We start from the raw sequence: 13,779 nt of genomic DNA on the forward strand, positions 1-13,779 counted from the left end.
TATTATAATTCAACCAGTTGCCTATTGATAGCGTTTTTGGAGAGGTATTATCAATATTAGTGCCACTAATTTCCTCCTACATTTATGAGTGAACTTTTCTATCATTATCATTCAGATTAAATTCTAAATGTGTAATTACTGACTCAAGGCATACACAATTAAATTTTTAAAATTAAGTTATAGCTGATGAATGAAAATTATATATATTTATGGTATGCGACATGATGTTTTGATATATGCATACATCGTGAAGTGGTTAAATGAAGCTAGTTAACATTTCCATTACCACAATATACTTACTTTTGTTGTGACAACATTTAACATCTACATCCTTAGCAGTTTTTCAAGTACACAGTACATTATTATCAATGATAGACACCCGTTTCTCCAGGAAGACAGTACCAATTTACAGTTTCTACAACGGTGTATATAAATTTCCATTTTCTCAAACTCTTGCCAACAGAGGGTTTTGTTTGCATGTCTTCTTAATCTTTGTTACTTTGGCTGTCCTATTTGTTACTGGGTAACTTGAATATCTTTGTGTATATTTCTGAGCTATTTAAATCTGTCTCTAATGAATTGTTTAATCCTTTCCATTGTTTTTTCCTATGAGGTTATCTTTTACTAATTGATTTATAAGAATCACTTTCCTATTGGGTATTAATTATTTTTCTCTTATATATGCAAATATCTTCCCAGTTTGTCACTTGCCTTTTTGCTGCCATACAATGTTTTTTTTTCCTTTGTTTTTAAGTGGCTAGGCCTATTCATATCTTTTCCTTTATGGTTTCTGCTTTTTGCATTGGATGGCCTTTTCTGTCACTGGATATGAGGCTTGCTTCTAGGCAGGCTTTGGAGCTGGACAGACTAACTTAGTCCTCACTTCTGTCTCACATTGGCTGAGACTCAAAGAGGTCAAATCAGTTGCCCAGGTCTGTAAATCGGGATAATAATCCCTATTTCACAGTGTTGTTCAATAGCAAGTGGGCTTAGGGGTCTGGAGCTCAGGACTAGGCTTGTCATAAATGAGGGGCAGGGTGTTACTTTCCTTTCTCCCTCTTCTCTTCAAAATGAACTGGATACTGATTTAGTTCCTCTAAAGAAGAGAACAACAGGGATGAGAAGGTCTCTTTTACTGTCTTGCTTTCAGTTAATACTAATAAATGCTCTACAGGGGAGTGGTTCTCAGGATGTCCTATGGGTATCAAGGGAGTGCCCATCTCTTTTCTGCTTTAGCATCTTGTTTTGCTTTTTTGTTTTGAAAAAGAAAGTTTTTTTGAAAAAGAAAGTAGGTAATTTCTGTTCCTGTATTTTCACCAAGTTATACATTTTTTGAAAGAATAATTAGCCTCATGGCAAAATGCAGCTCTCCTCAAAGATGAAAAACTAAAAAGATTGAATGTAGATGCTCGTGTGAAGGTCTCAGGTAAAACAGAGAGAAACGACGAAGCTGAGGCATCCAGGAGATTCTCGGGAAAGAAGGGCTTCTTCCTTGTAGAAGAGACCTCCTTGGGACTTTATTATTTCTACGTATGCTTTTGTGTTAACAAAATCTAGGCTCAGTCATTAAAAAAAGATCTGTTTCTGCAACAACCACCATATGCATTAGCGTGTCGAAAACTTTAGTTTTATATTGTATAGATAGAATGAAATATGAAAAGATGTCTCAGTAAGAGGTTTACTTGTTTTCACCGTCCAACATCTACCTACATCTTTTCATTCTCTCCAAAAATAATGAAGTCATAACTATCATCCTTTGCAAAGAAAGTAAATTTTCAGGGAAGCTCCTTTTCTCTGCCAAGTGTAAATTTCGAAACACTCCTCGGTTAGGTCTGCATGCACAAAGTAATGGAGGAAATACAACCAGCCAACAAGCTAATCCAAGAAATGGGAGCTCCCTGTTACTTTACTTACCCGGATAGCTAAAATCTTGGTTATTTCAGCCTGAATTATACAGAATTATTGAATCATTTCTAAGTCATTTTGTGTGTGTAGGCACGGTCTATTTTAGGGCTCTATTCTTTATATCCATAATCAGATGAGCTAATGTATGAAATATTAAGCTTTATAACTCTTGTTTCAATTTTCTTAATCATCTATCTCCTGCTTCTCATATAATAAAATTTAAATTTCACAAACTTATTTGAAATCATCACTATAGTGGGATTAAGGATAAATTCAGCATATGTTATTAAAATATAATCCAGATATGGGATGGGTATGCTTTTTGTTTTTGTTTTTGTTTTTTTAGTTGGAGTTTTGCTCTTGTTGCTCAGGCTGGAGTGCAATGGCCCGATCTCGGCTCACTGCAACCTCCACCTCCTGGGTTCAAGTGATTCTCTTGCCTCAGCCTCCCGAACAGCTGGGATTACAGGCATGTGCCACCACGCCTGGCTAATTTTGTATTTTTACTAGAGACGGGGTTTCATCATGTTGGCCAGGCTGGTCTTGAACTCCTGACCTCAGGTGATCCGCCCCCCTCGGCTTCCCAAAGTGCTGGGATCACAGGTGTGAGCCACCACGCCTGGCGGGATGGGTATGATTTTTAAAGCCCAGAGTACAAATAATAATAATAGGGATAATAAACTATATAAATTAATTATTAATAAAAATAGTAGTCAAATAGTATTTGAGTACTTAGGCTTGCTTGGTTGATTGATTCATTCATCAAATACTTAGTGAGTGCCTACTATGTGTCAGACAGGGTTCTATATACTGAAGACAGAGTGGGAAGCAGATAAGATCCTTGCACATGCAGAGCTAATTATCCTGTAGCCAATGGGGAAACATAACAAATGGGAGAATGCAGAAATGAGATGACTGTAGGTAGTAATAAGCATATAAATAAAATAAAATTGGGAGACGTAAGAGATCATGTTGTGGTGAGGAAGGTGGTAAGGAAAATGCAATACATAGGTTGGGCAGGGAAGGTCTCTCTGTAGAGGTGACATTTGTGATGGGATCTGAGTGATGAAGCATGTGAGAAGGAAGAGTTTTCCAAACAGAGGGAACAGTGGCTCTAACGCCCAGAGGAAAGAATGAGTTTGGTGGTTGTATGTATGATGGTTAATTTTATGTGTCAACTTGGCTACACCATGGTAGCCAGGTGCTCAGTCAAATACTAGTCTAGTTGTTGCTGTGAAGATATTTTCTAGATGAGATTCTGTGTAAATCAATACACTTTTGAGGACACGAACAGACACTTCTTAAAAGAAGACATACAAGTGGCCAGCAAACATGAAAAAACGCTCAACATCACTAATCATTAGAAAAATGCAAATCAAAACCACAGTGAAATACCATCTCACACCAGTCAGAATCACTATTATTAAAAACGCTAAAAAACAACAGATGCTGGTGAGGCTGTGAAGAAGAGAGAATGCTTATACACTGTTGGTGGGAATGTAAATTGGCTCAGCCACTGTGGAAAGCTGTTTGAAGATTTCTCAAAGAGCTTAAAACAGAATTACCATTTGACCCAGCCATCCCATTCCTGGCTATATATCCAAAAGAAAATAAATTGTTCTACCAAAAAGACACATGCACTGTTATGTTAATCACAGCACTACTCACAATAGCAAAGGCATGAACTCAACCTAGGTGCCCATCCATGGTGGACTGGAAAATGATAATGTGGTAGATATAAAAAATGGGGTATATGTCATGCAATACTATGCAGCCATAGAAAAGAACAAAATCATGTTCTTTGCAGCAACATGGATGGAGCTGGAGGCCATTTTCCTAAGTAAATTAATGCAGGAACAGAAAACCAAATACTTCATGTTCTCATTTATAAGTAAGAGCTAAACACTGGGTAATTATGGACATAAAGATGGCAGCAATAGACCCTGGAAACTACTAGAGTGGGGAGGAAAGGAAAGGAACAAGGGTGGAAAAACTGTTGGTTGCTGTGCTCACTACCTGGGTGACGAGATCATTCATATCTCAAATCTCAGCATCACGCAGTATACCTAGGTAACAAACCTGCCCATGTACCTCCTGAATCTAAAATAGAAGTTATTCTTTAAAAATCACTTTGAGAAATGCAGATTACTCTTGAAAATACAGGTGAGCCTCATCCAATCACTTGAAAGCCTTAAGAGAAAAAAGGTTGGTGTCTCCTCTGGAAGAAGAAATTCTTCCTGCAGACTGTCTTTGGACTTGAGCTGAAACATCAGCTTCCCTGGATCTCAAGGTTGCTACCTTACCCTAGAGGTTTTCACCTTGCCAGCCTCCACAATCATATGAGCCAATTTCTTAAAATAAATCTCTTTCTCTCACACGCATGCTGTTTGCTCTGTTTCTCTGGAGAACCCTAATACACTACATGAATAATAAGTTGAAAGGAGGAGAGACTAAAGTGACAAGAGTACAGATGAGAGGAAATGGGTGTTGTGGTGCATGTTGAAGTTACAGGTCATAGGAATTACTCGTGAACTTAATGTATGAAGTGAGTGAAAGGATGAAGTGAAGGGCAATCCTTCTGCTACGCACTGTGCTAGGGGCTGTCTCTCTATAATGCCTTATTTTTACAATAATCATTATCACATTTTATTTTATTTTATTATTTTATTTTATTTTATTTTCTGAGATGGAGTCTTGCTCTATCACCCAAGCTGGAGTGAAGTGGCAAGTTCTCGGCTCACTGCAACCTCTGCCTCCCGGGTTCAAGCAATTCTCCTGCCTCAGCCTCCCGAGTAGCTGGGATTACAGGCACCCGCTGCCACGCCTGTCTAATTTTTGTACTTTTTAGTGAGACAGGGTTTCACCATGTTGGCCAGGCTGGTCTCAAACTCCTGGCCTCATGATCCGCCCGCCTCGGCCTCCCAAAGTGCTGGGATTACAGGCATAAGCCACTGTGCCTGGCCTATCACTTTATACATGAGGAAAGCAAACGCCAAAGTTTTGAGTCAAATAACTTTTCAAAATCATGAGCCTATAGATGTTCACATTTGTAGATTTTCTAAGGATCATTGGAGACCAAATGCCAAGGAGATACTTTTCAATTGGTTTCTATTTCGTGACTTGAAGTTGGGGGCAGGGGAAAAGATGGATTGTTACAGTAGTTTAAGATCCTATTGGTTACATGTAGGTCAGTTTGTCCTATTAAACACAGTACAGCCTTCCTAGCATCTTGTTTTTCTTACACTTTCTTTGTATCTTTGCCAGCCAATGACTCTTCATTTAATTATTTGTATATTACTTAGTTGTTACTTGGTTTCAATCTATTGTTTAACACATCTGTGAGTGGTTAGAAATTTTTCAGAGTCACAATCATATTAGTGATATCCTTGAGGGAAGAAAAGTGAGAAAGTGCCTGATCAACTCCAGTCATATACACGTATTTTGTTATTTCATCCTTCCATGTATCCTCCAGAATCCGTGCTACCATTCCCATGTTGCAGAAGATCAACCAGGGGCTTGGAGAAATAAAGTATGATTTTTCTTAGATTACAGAAATAACAAATGACAGAAACAAGGTACAGAGAAGATATGCTAGGACACTCTCCATCATTTCATGCTATTAGTGTTTCTGAATTTTTTCTACTTTTTTTCTAGTATCTCTCCTCTTTGGTTGTTTCATACAACAATCTTTACCATCTGCCACCCTAAATATATATTAAAAATATATTCCAGTTAATATACAGTTTGTGTGTGTGTGTATGTGTGTGCATGTGTGCACATGAGCACCTGCACTGGGACTCTTCAAATTTAAATGTAAGTGGGATTTTTTTTTTTTTTTTTTTTTTTTGAGACAGTCTCTCTCTGTTGCCCAGGCTAGAGTGCACTGGCGCAATCTCGGCTCACTACAACCCTGCCACCCGGGTTCAAGCAATTCTCATGCCTGAGCCTCCCGAGTCCCTTGGATTACAGGCACGTGCGACCACACCGGGCCCTAAGTTTTTTATTTTTAGTAGAGACGGGGTTTCATCACGTTGGCCAGCCTGGTCTTGAACTCCTGACCTCGTGATCTGCCTGCCTTGGCCTGCCAAAGTGCTGGGATTACAGGCGTGAGCCAATGTGCCCGGCCATAAGTGGGACTTTTATTTACACTGATTCGGCAGCTTAAAATCACCCTTTCCCCTAGAAATGAACATACATAAAAGGAGACCATTTGACTTTCAAGACAAAGCTTGCTTTACTTCCTTTGCTTTAGTATGATATTAGTTCTATTAAGAGTTGTCTTTTCAGTTAATCTAATTATTCTTGAGTAATGACATTTCCTCATTTTTGCACCTTTGAGTTAACAACATTCCCAGGATTTTTCTCTTATGGTCTTCATTATATATAGCAAGCAATGTGTTTGTTAGGAAATCATTCTGTAATTCTAGTGTTTACCTGAGTTCAGCAACCCCTCAGCATAATACGGTATTAATGAGGACTTTCAAACAAGAGAGATAAAATGTTGAAATCTTCATGTGCTTGTTTGCAGCTTTTGGATACAGGAGATCATTTAAAATAGACTTTTAATTTTATTTATTTTTGATTTCTGATAACTTTCTAGGTGACCTTGGTGTGTATGAACAGCATGGGCCAAGGAACTGTTTTTTTTTCCGGCTTTCAGACGTCAGATTGCTTCCTCTCACACCTTGGAATGTCAGAAATTTACTGACTTCTTTCTCCCTGAGATGTTTTTCTCTTGCAGTATTATTACGGGGACAGCGGTATTCTGTTTACTTGTTGCCGGGTGGTTTTTCAGACTCTGTTGCAATTGAAACAACAAACCAACCAACAAAATCAACCCTTGCAATACTTCTGTCACAAACAAAATGTCACATGAACCTTCTCAAAGGCTGGAGATTTAATGCCAAAATGCATTGTGACATTTATAGGGTTTACCTTAGGTTTAGAACAGAGACCTGAATGCCCTAAAACTTAGTCGTGTGGCTAAGGATCATTTGAGACCAAATGCCAAGGAAATACTTTTCAATTGGTTTCTATTTCATGACTTGAAGTTGGGGGTAGGGGAAAGGATGGATTGCTACAGTAGTTTAAGAACCTATTGGTCACACGTAGGTCAGTTTGTCCTATTAAACACAGTACATGTGTATGGGGGAGTCTTAGTATGTATCCAATTCCATTCTCTATTAAATGACAATCTTGATAAAAGTTTATGGGTTTTTACTAAACAAAAACCAGAAGAGATTTGGTGGCAGAGATATTTAGTGTTCACAAAATATCAGGGCTTCCTTGCCTTCCTTTCTCAGCCTTAAATGGGTTGTGAGCAGAAGGGATGTCTGCTCCTTTCATTTCTGCCCCCCGAATCCCTCCATGACTCTTGGGTTCTTTCCTCCTGTGCTGCAGAGGCCTTGGGAGCTGAGATGGGGAAATGATGGCAACATAAGATGGAGAAGTCCTGGAGAGAATTTTCCTGGAAAAAATTCTGCATTGGACTTAGCATGAGCAAGAATTGAACCTTTGCGGCGCAGAGCCCCCCCACCCCCATATTTTGGGTTTCTCTTGTTACCTTACCAGAGGGAAGGTTAATTTTTCAAATTTGTATAGTATCAGGATGACTGTCCAAATTTTTATCATAGTTCTGAAATGGGAGAGTTCCCTGACTCCCCTCACAGGACATGCGACAGGGGTGTGGCTCATCTGTTCGGTAGCTGCCACTGCTTAAACCCCTCATGGGAGGGGGAGTACGCAGACAAACAGGGGCAGGAGCCCAAGCAGGTGTGTGTTATAGTGAGCTCTTTTAACCTTGCCGTCCATTTAAAGCTTAAGTGTTAACCAGCTGAGTGGACCCTCTGCCTTTTTGCCAGGACAGAGGGCCAGAGTGACAGCTTTCTGTATTCTGAGCTCCCGTCCAGCATCCCAGAAAAATTGGGTCACAGACGGATTCGAAGGATGGTGAATGCGGGGGTTTTATTGAGTGGTGGAGGTCGTTCTTAGGGGGTGAATGGGGAGCTGGGAAGGGGATGGAGTGGGAAGATGATCTTTCCCTGGAGTTTCGCTGTCCGGTGGCTGATTCTCCATCCGTCCCCAGCCGAACTCCTCCCGACATTCCTTCTCTTCTCCCCTTCTCTACTACTCTTCTGCTCTTCTCTTTGTCCACTTCTCTCCTCCTAGAGCTGGGGATTTGTGGTTTATATGGGTACAGGATAGGGGGGTGTGGCTGGCCAAAAGGCAACTTTTGGGTGCAAAAACTGGAATGCCTGTTCCCATTTAGGGCCTCAGGTATCTAGGCTTGAGTGTAGGACCTTTGCTGGGGACCCCCACCCTCCTGCCTCTTGTCCATATCAGTTCTAAGGCATTGCCTTGGAAACTGTCTGAGAGGTAAAGATTTTATTTCCACAGTCTCATAATTCACATCCCAGTTACTTATGCATATGTCTGGACAAACTTTTGTTGGTGTTTGGCAGCTCTTTGTGTGCTGCAAAGTATTTCTGTGGCATTTGAAATGCTCAGACAACCCCAACAATGTGGGAGTTGAGGAGGACAAAATGTAGAAGCAATTTCCCTTCAGAGTTATGCATTTTGCACACAATGCATAGTAGGAGGAACATTTATGTGAATTGTGCTTTTGGGGCATCATTGAAAGTTATGGCCTGTAAGAAAATGGGAATCAGTTTTATTTAAGTTGGTCTTTAAAAGGCAGCCCTAGAGGAAATTTTATCCCCCTTATCTCTGTCAACTGTAATTTTTATGTCTTGCTGCTGACTGTCTATTACACTCCTACCTCTCAAGTCATCTTCTATATCTACATGGCATTATTCCACTTGGGCTTCCTCCCATAATTCATTTTCTCAAGTTTAAATTGATTTGTTTTTTAGAGATAGGGTCTCCCTATGCTGCTCAGGCTGGTCTTGAACTCCTAGGCTCCTCCCATCTCAGCCTCCTGAGTAGCTGGGACTAGAGGAGTCACGTACCACCATGTTTGGCTTTTAACTCTTTGTTTTTGAAATTATCTCAGACTTAAAGATAATTTGTAAAGACAGTACGGAGAGTTTCCATATATCTTTCACCAGGTTCCCCAAATATTCAAATTTTAGCTTGTTTATTACTTGTCTTCTTTTTCTTTCTCAGAAATTTTTGGGAGTAAGTTGCAAATATGATGTCTTTTATCCTGAAATGCTTCAGTACATGTTTCCTAAGAACAAATGTTCTTTCACATAACTGCAGTACAGTAAGCAAATTAGGAAATTAATATTGATCTAGTATTAATTTAGTCCAGCAGTTGGCAAATGTGCCTTCCCATTTATGTTTGTAAATAAAGTTTTATTGGAACACAGCCATGCCCATTTGTTTATGGACCATCCTTGGCTGCTTTCTGCCTACAATGGTGTTAAATAGTTGTGATAGAGACTACATGGCCTGCAGTCTCTGAAAACATTTACCATCTGATCTTCTAGAGAAGACACTTGTGAAGCTTCATCTGGTTGACAGATCTTATCAAATTTTATCATTTGTCCATAATGTCTTTTACTGCAAAAAAAAAAATTCTCATTTGGTATCCTGTCCATGATCACATATTATATTTGATTGTTATGTCTTTTTATTCTCTTTTATTGTAAAACAATTATTTGGTGTTTCTTTATTGTTCATGACCTTGATACTTTTGATAAATACAGGACATTTATTTTGTAGACATTTCAGTGTAGGTTTGTGAACTTTTCTCATGATTTGATTTACGTTATGCATTTTTGGCAATACTCAGATGTGATGTTTTGTCTTTCTTAGTGCAATCTAACGGGGCGCACATGATGTCTATTTATCTCATTATTGGTGGTAATTTTGATCCCTTTGGTTAAGATGATAGGGTTTCTCCACTGTAAAATTGTTTTTCCCTTTGTCCTTAATACATGTCTTGTGGGGAAATGCTTTGAGTTTATGTAAGTATCATTTTTTAAATCAAACTTCCACCAGTAGTTTTAGTATCCACTGATAGTTCATCTCTATAACAATTACTATTATGGTGGTTGCCCAAAGCGATTTTTTTTTTTGAGACAAAGTCTCGCTCTGGCGTGATCTTGGCTCACTGCAACCTCCGCCTCCCGGGTTCAAGAGATTCTCCTGCCTCAGCCTCCCCAGTAGCTGGTATTACAGGCACCTGCTACCACACCTGGCTAATTTTTGTATTTTTAGTAGAGACGGGGGTTTCACCATATTGGCCAGGCTGGTCTCGAACTCCTGACCTCGTGATCCACCCACCTTGGCCTCCCAAATTGCTGAGATTACAGGCATGAGCCACCGTGCCCGGCTGAATAAAGGAATTTTAAAATTCGCTTTGGTGGCTCACGCCTGTAATCGCAGCACTTTGGGAGGCCGAGGCGGGTGGATCACAAGGTCAGGAGTTTGAGATCAGCCTGGCCAATATAGTGAAATCCCTTTATTCCTTCATATTTACTAGTGTGAAATCTATTCTTAGCAAGGATCTTCCTCCCTCCCTTCTTTCCTTTTTTTTCTTTTCTTTCTTTCCTTTCTTTCTTTCTTTCCTTTTCTTTTCTTTCTTTCTTTCTTTCTTTCTTGCTGTCTTTCTTTCTTTCTTTCTTTCTTTCTTTCTTTCTTTCTGTCTTTCTCTTTCTTTCTTTCTCTCTCTTTTCTCTCTGTCTTTCTTTCCTTTCTTCTCTTTCTCCCTCCCTCACATCTTTCCTTCCTTCCTCCCTTCCTCCCTCCCTCTATTTTTTTCTTCCTCTCTCTCTCTTTCTTTATTTCTTTCATCCCATGGATTTTTAATTTTATTTTGTGGTCTATAATCTATAACTATCATTGTTTATTTTGATGCTCAAAATGTTCTAGGAAAATTTTTACTTTTAACAATGATTCATTAGGTAATAACTTGAAATACTCGGGGTCAAACGCTGTGTTTCAAACATCTCTGAATAGCCGTTGCCTAGTATAGTGCAGGGAAATGTTAGGCATTCAATAAATATTTTTTTGAATGCAGGTCCTAACTCAAATGACTAAACCACTAAATATGGAATGTTAAACACTGGATTAGACAATGTATTAGGCATATGTTGGAGTATAGCTTCAGTATTATAGCCATTGTGAGCATAAACCGTGATTTTTTTTTCTTTTTTGATTAATATTTTCTGAGTAGTGAGGCTCAGATTTTTAAAAATTTAATCAATTTTTTCTCACTTGCTTTTGGGACTGAAATCTCTTTATCAGAAACATGGCTTCCCAGCTTAGTGGGAAGTGTTCCAAATTCCCTTGTGGTCTAAAACCTCCTTAGTGTTATCCAAGTGGTGGAAAGTGATTGTCTTAGGGATTCAGGAAAGATTTTTACCTGACTCCAGAACAACTGATTCAGAATAAAAGCAGTTCTACGTATTTTCCAAATCTCTATTTTCTGACATCTGTAAAAACTGATCACAATAGTACTTCTAAGAAATAATAATGATATTCTCTTATTCAACATCACCCTCTTTGGCTCCATATTTTCCCCTAATTTGTCAACAAGGGGGAAATTCCTGTTGATGCTTTGCGTTTTGCTGTTATGACTACCATTTGCGATTTGCCCTTGAAATCAGTGAACTGGTTTTGGGTAGGACAGGCTGGTTTGGGAATTATAGGAATGTTACTTGAGGCTGTCTGTGCCTGGAAGGAAGCCATGAGTAGTGAAGAGGAAATAGCTGAGACTGGCTTAGAGGAAGTGTAACGAGTGATATTTTCCCTATTCCTAAGTCAAGTCTTTGCCGTTACCGTCAATAACTGCTAACTCAGAGGATGCAACCTTAGTAATTCATTTCCTTAAGTAAGTGGATTCTATGGGCATGGTGCTTACTTCTTGGCAGATATCGAAGTATCTAACAGGGCTTCAGTGGAGCTTCCATATTGTCAGTTTCTGTACCCCTGTGAGCCTCTGCCCTCCTGCTAATCTTCTCAGTCTGGGAAGTAAACTTGGATAGAGATCGATCTTCCTTTTGGCTCTATGGCATGGCATAGCTGAATCAGGAGGTTTAGATGCATAATTAAGCATCCTTGCTTTCTGATTAGCTCATGAATTGCCTCTTAATCCTTACAGTAAAATTGGTCCATTTTGTCTCAGTTTTGGAGGTTAATTATCTAAGAAGGTAACAACATTTTTTCTTCGAGGTAGGTGTTCATTCTATTTGTGTAGCTGAACCAAAGTTGTTCTTGGGAGCAACATGACCATCAGATATGTTCAAAGCAATTTAGAATTAATTGTACAGGGTGTCATGCATTCATTATTTTCCCCAGAAGCGTTAGGCATTGTATTTTAACTGGTGTCTACAGCATCTGACTGCAGGAATTCCCTTGAGAATCTCATTTGCCCACTGTCATTATCTTTTTTCCCCCTTCTGAGCTCTCCTCCAGCAAGAACTCTGTCTCTTCTATGTGCCCTGTGACACATCATATAAATTGCTGCACCAGATTGTGATGAACCTTGATATTCATGGAAACTGCAACCCAGGTGGGAGATAACCTTTGACAGGCTCTCTCCTATTCTTTAGTGGCCAGTTTCACAAAGAGGTTGCAGGAAGCTGCTTCCAGCAGGCTGAGTCCTGAGGAGGAGACGATAACAGTGGGAGAAGCACCTGGTAACAGCGGCACTTCATCCAGGAAGAAAACAGGATCTAAAATATAAACAACATCCTTACAACACAAGTAAGTGCACAGTTCACTCTCGAGTGCGTTCGACTATATTCTTCCAGGAGTCTCATGAGAATCTTACTGAAACAGGAAGATGGTCAAAAGATGAATCGAAGTGTCAAGATTTCCAGTAGACACCATCAAAAAGGTTTTTGTTGTTGTTGTTGTTGATCTTTTATTTTTAAACACGAGTATGACCAACCATGCCATATCTACAATGTCGAACTTTTTTTTTTAGCTGAATAAAAATTTAAATACCTCAGAACTGACACTATTTTAAGGGAAATGATGTAAATGGGAACAAAACAAAAAGAAGAAAGAGTTTTGATGATCCTGTCTTTCTAAAAGCATCTCTTCCAAAGCAGATGTTATCTTTATTAAACATCATAGGATCAGTAAAGATGACATTTATTAAGTGTTTGCCATTCCAGGCACTGTGCAAGGTGCTTCCTGGGTAGCATATCACTTAATACTCTGGAAAGTTATGCACAGACAGGGTAAGTAGTTTTCCTAGTGTCTCACAGCTAGTAAGTGATGGACCCAGGACTGAGACCCAGGCAGTGTGGCTCAGAGCTGGCTTGCTTGTCCTTTACACTCTTGCCTATCTGTACCATTTATACATTTTAATAAGAATTGTATTGATAGAGGCATGAGGCAGAGAAATTCTAGGCAGACAGAGGTAGGTCCCTGGCAAAATCCCACCTTCAAGTCGAAAATCCTGAAACCTGTGGCCCAAAAGTGAGAATTTCTATCCCTATTTGCTCACTCTTTCTCAATTGGTTCTTTCTGAATAATGTCTTTCTAACAAATACTGCCTTTTCCAAAACTACCTATGGCCTGTCAGGATCCCCATCTTGTGCCTATAAAGACCCCAGACTCAGTCAATAGAGGAGAGAAGCAGCTTGACTAGAGAGAGGTGACTTGACTTCAGGGGGATGGCTGGACTTTGAAGGAGAGACAGCTTAACTTTGGAGAGGAGCCCACCAGAGACAGCCAGACATCAGGGAAGATTATCATCCCTACCGTCCCCTCCCAAGCGTCCCTCTCTGCTGAGAGCCACTTCCATCACTACATAAAATTCTCCACCTCCACCAACCTTCAAGTGTCCGTGCAACCTAATTCTTCTTGGATGCCAGACAGGAGCTTGGGACCCACCGAGTGCGGGTACCCAAAAAAGGCTGTCACACTGGCTGTTTGTTTTCACTGGTGGAGGGC

The 13,779-nt window shown here is 39.7% G+C and overlaps 1 long non-coding RNA gene across 1 annotated transcript in view; it reads left to right on the forward strand.

The window, feature by feature from the left end:
• LOC131381324 (uncharacterized) overlaps positions 1–13,779 on the forward strand; it is a 35,823-nt gene that overhangs the window by 5,174 nt on the left and 16,870 nt on the right. Inside the window, exon 2 of the long non-coding RNA XR_009209998.1 lies at positions 12,426–12,579. This is a non-coding gene — a long non-coding RNA (uncharacterized LOC131381324). The remainder of the gene's footprint in view (positions 1–12,425; positions 12,580–13,779) is intronic.

Source organism: Hylobates moloch, unplaced genomic scaffold (assembly GCF_009828535.3).
Source record: "Hylobates moloch isolate HMO894 unplaced genomic scaffold, HMol_V3 SCAFFOLD_15, whole genome shotgun sequence".
Classification (NCBI taxonomy): domain Eukaryota; kingdom Metazoa; phylum Chordata; class Mammalia; order Primates; family Hylobatidae; genus Hylobates; species Hylobates moloch.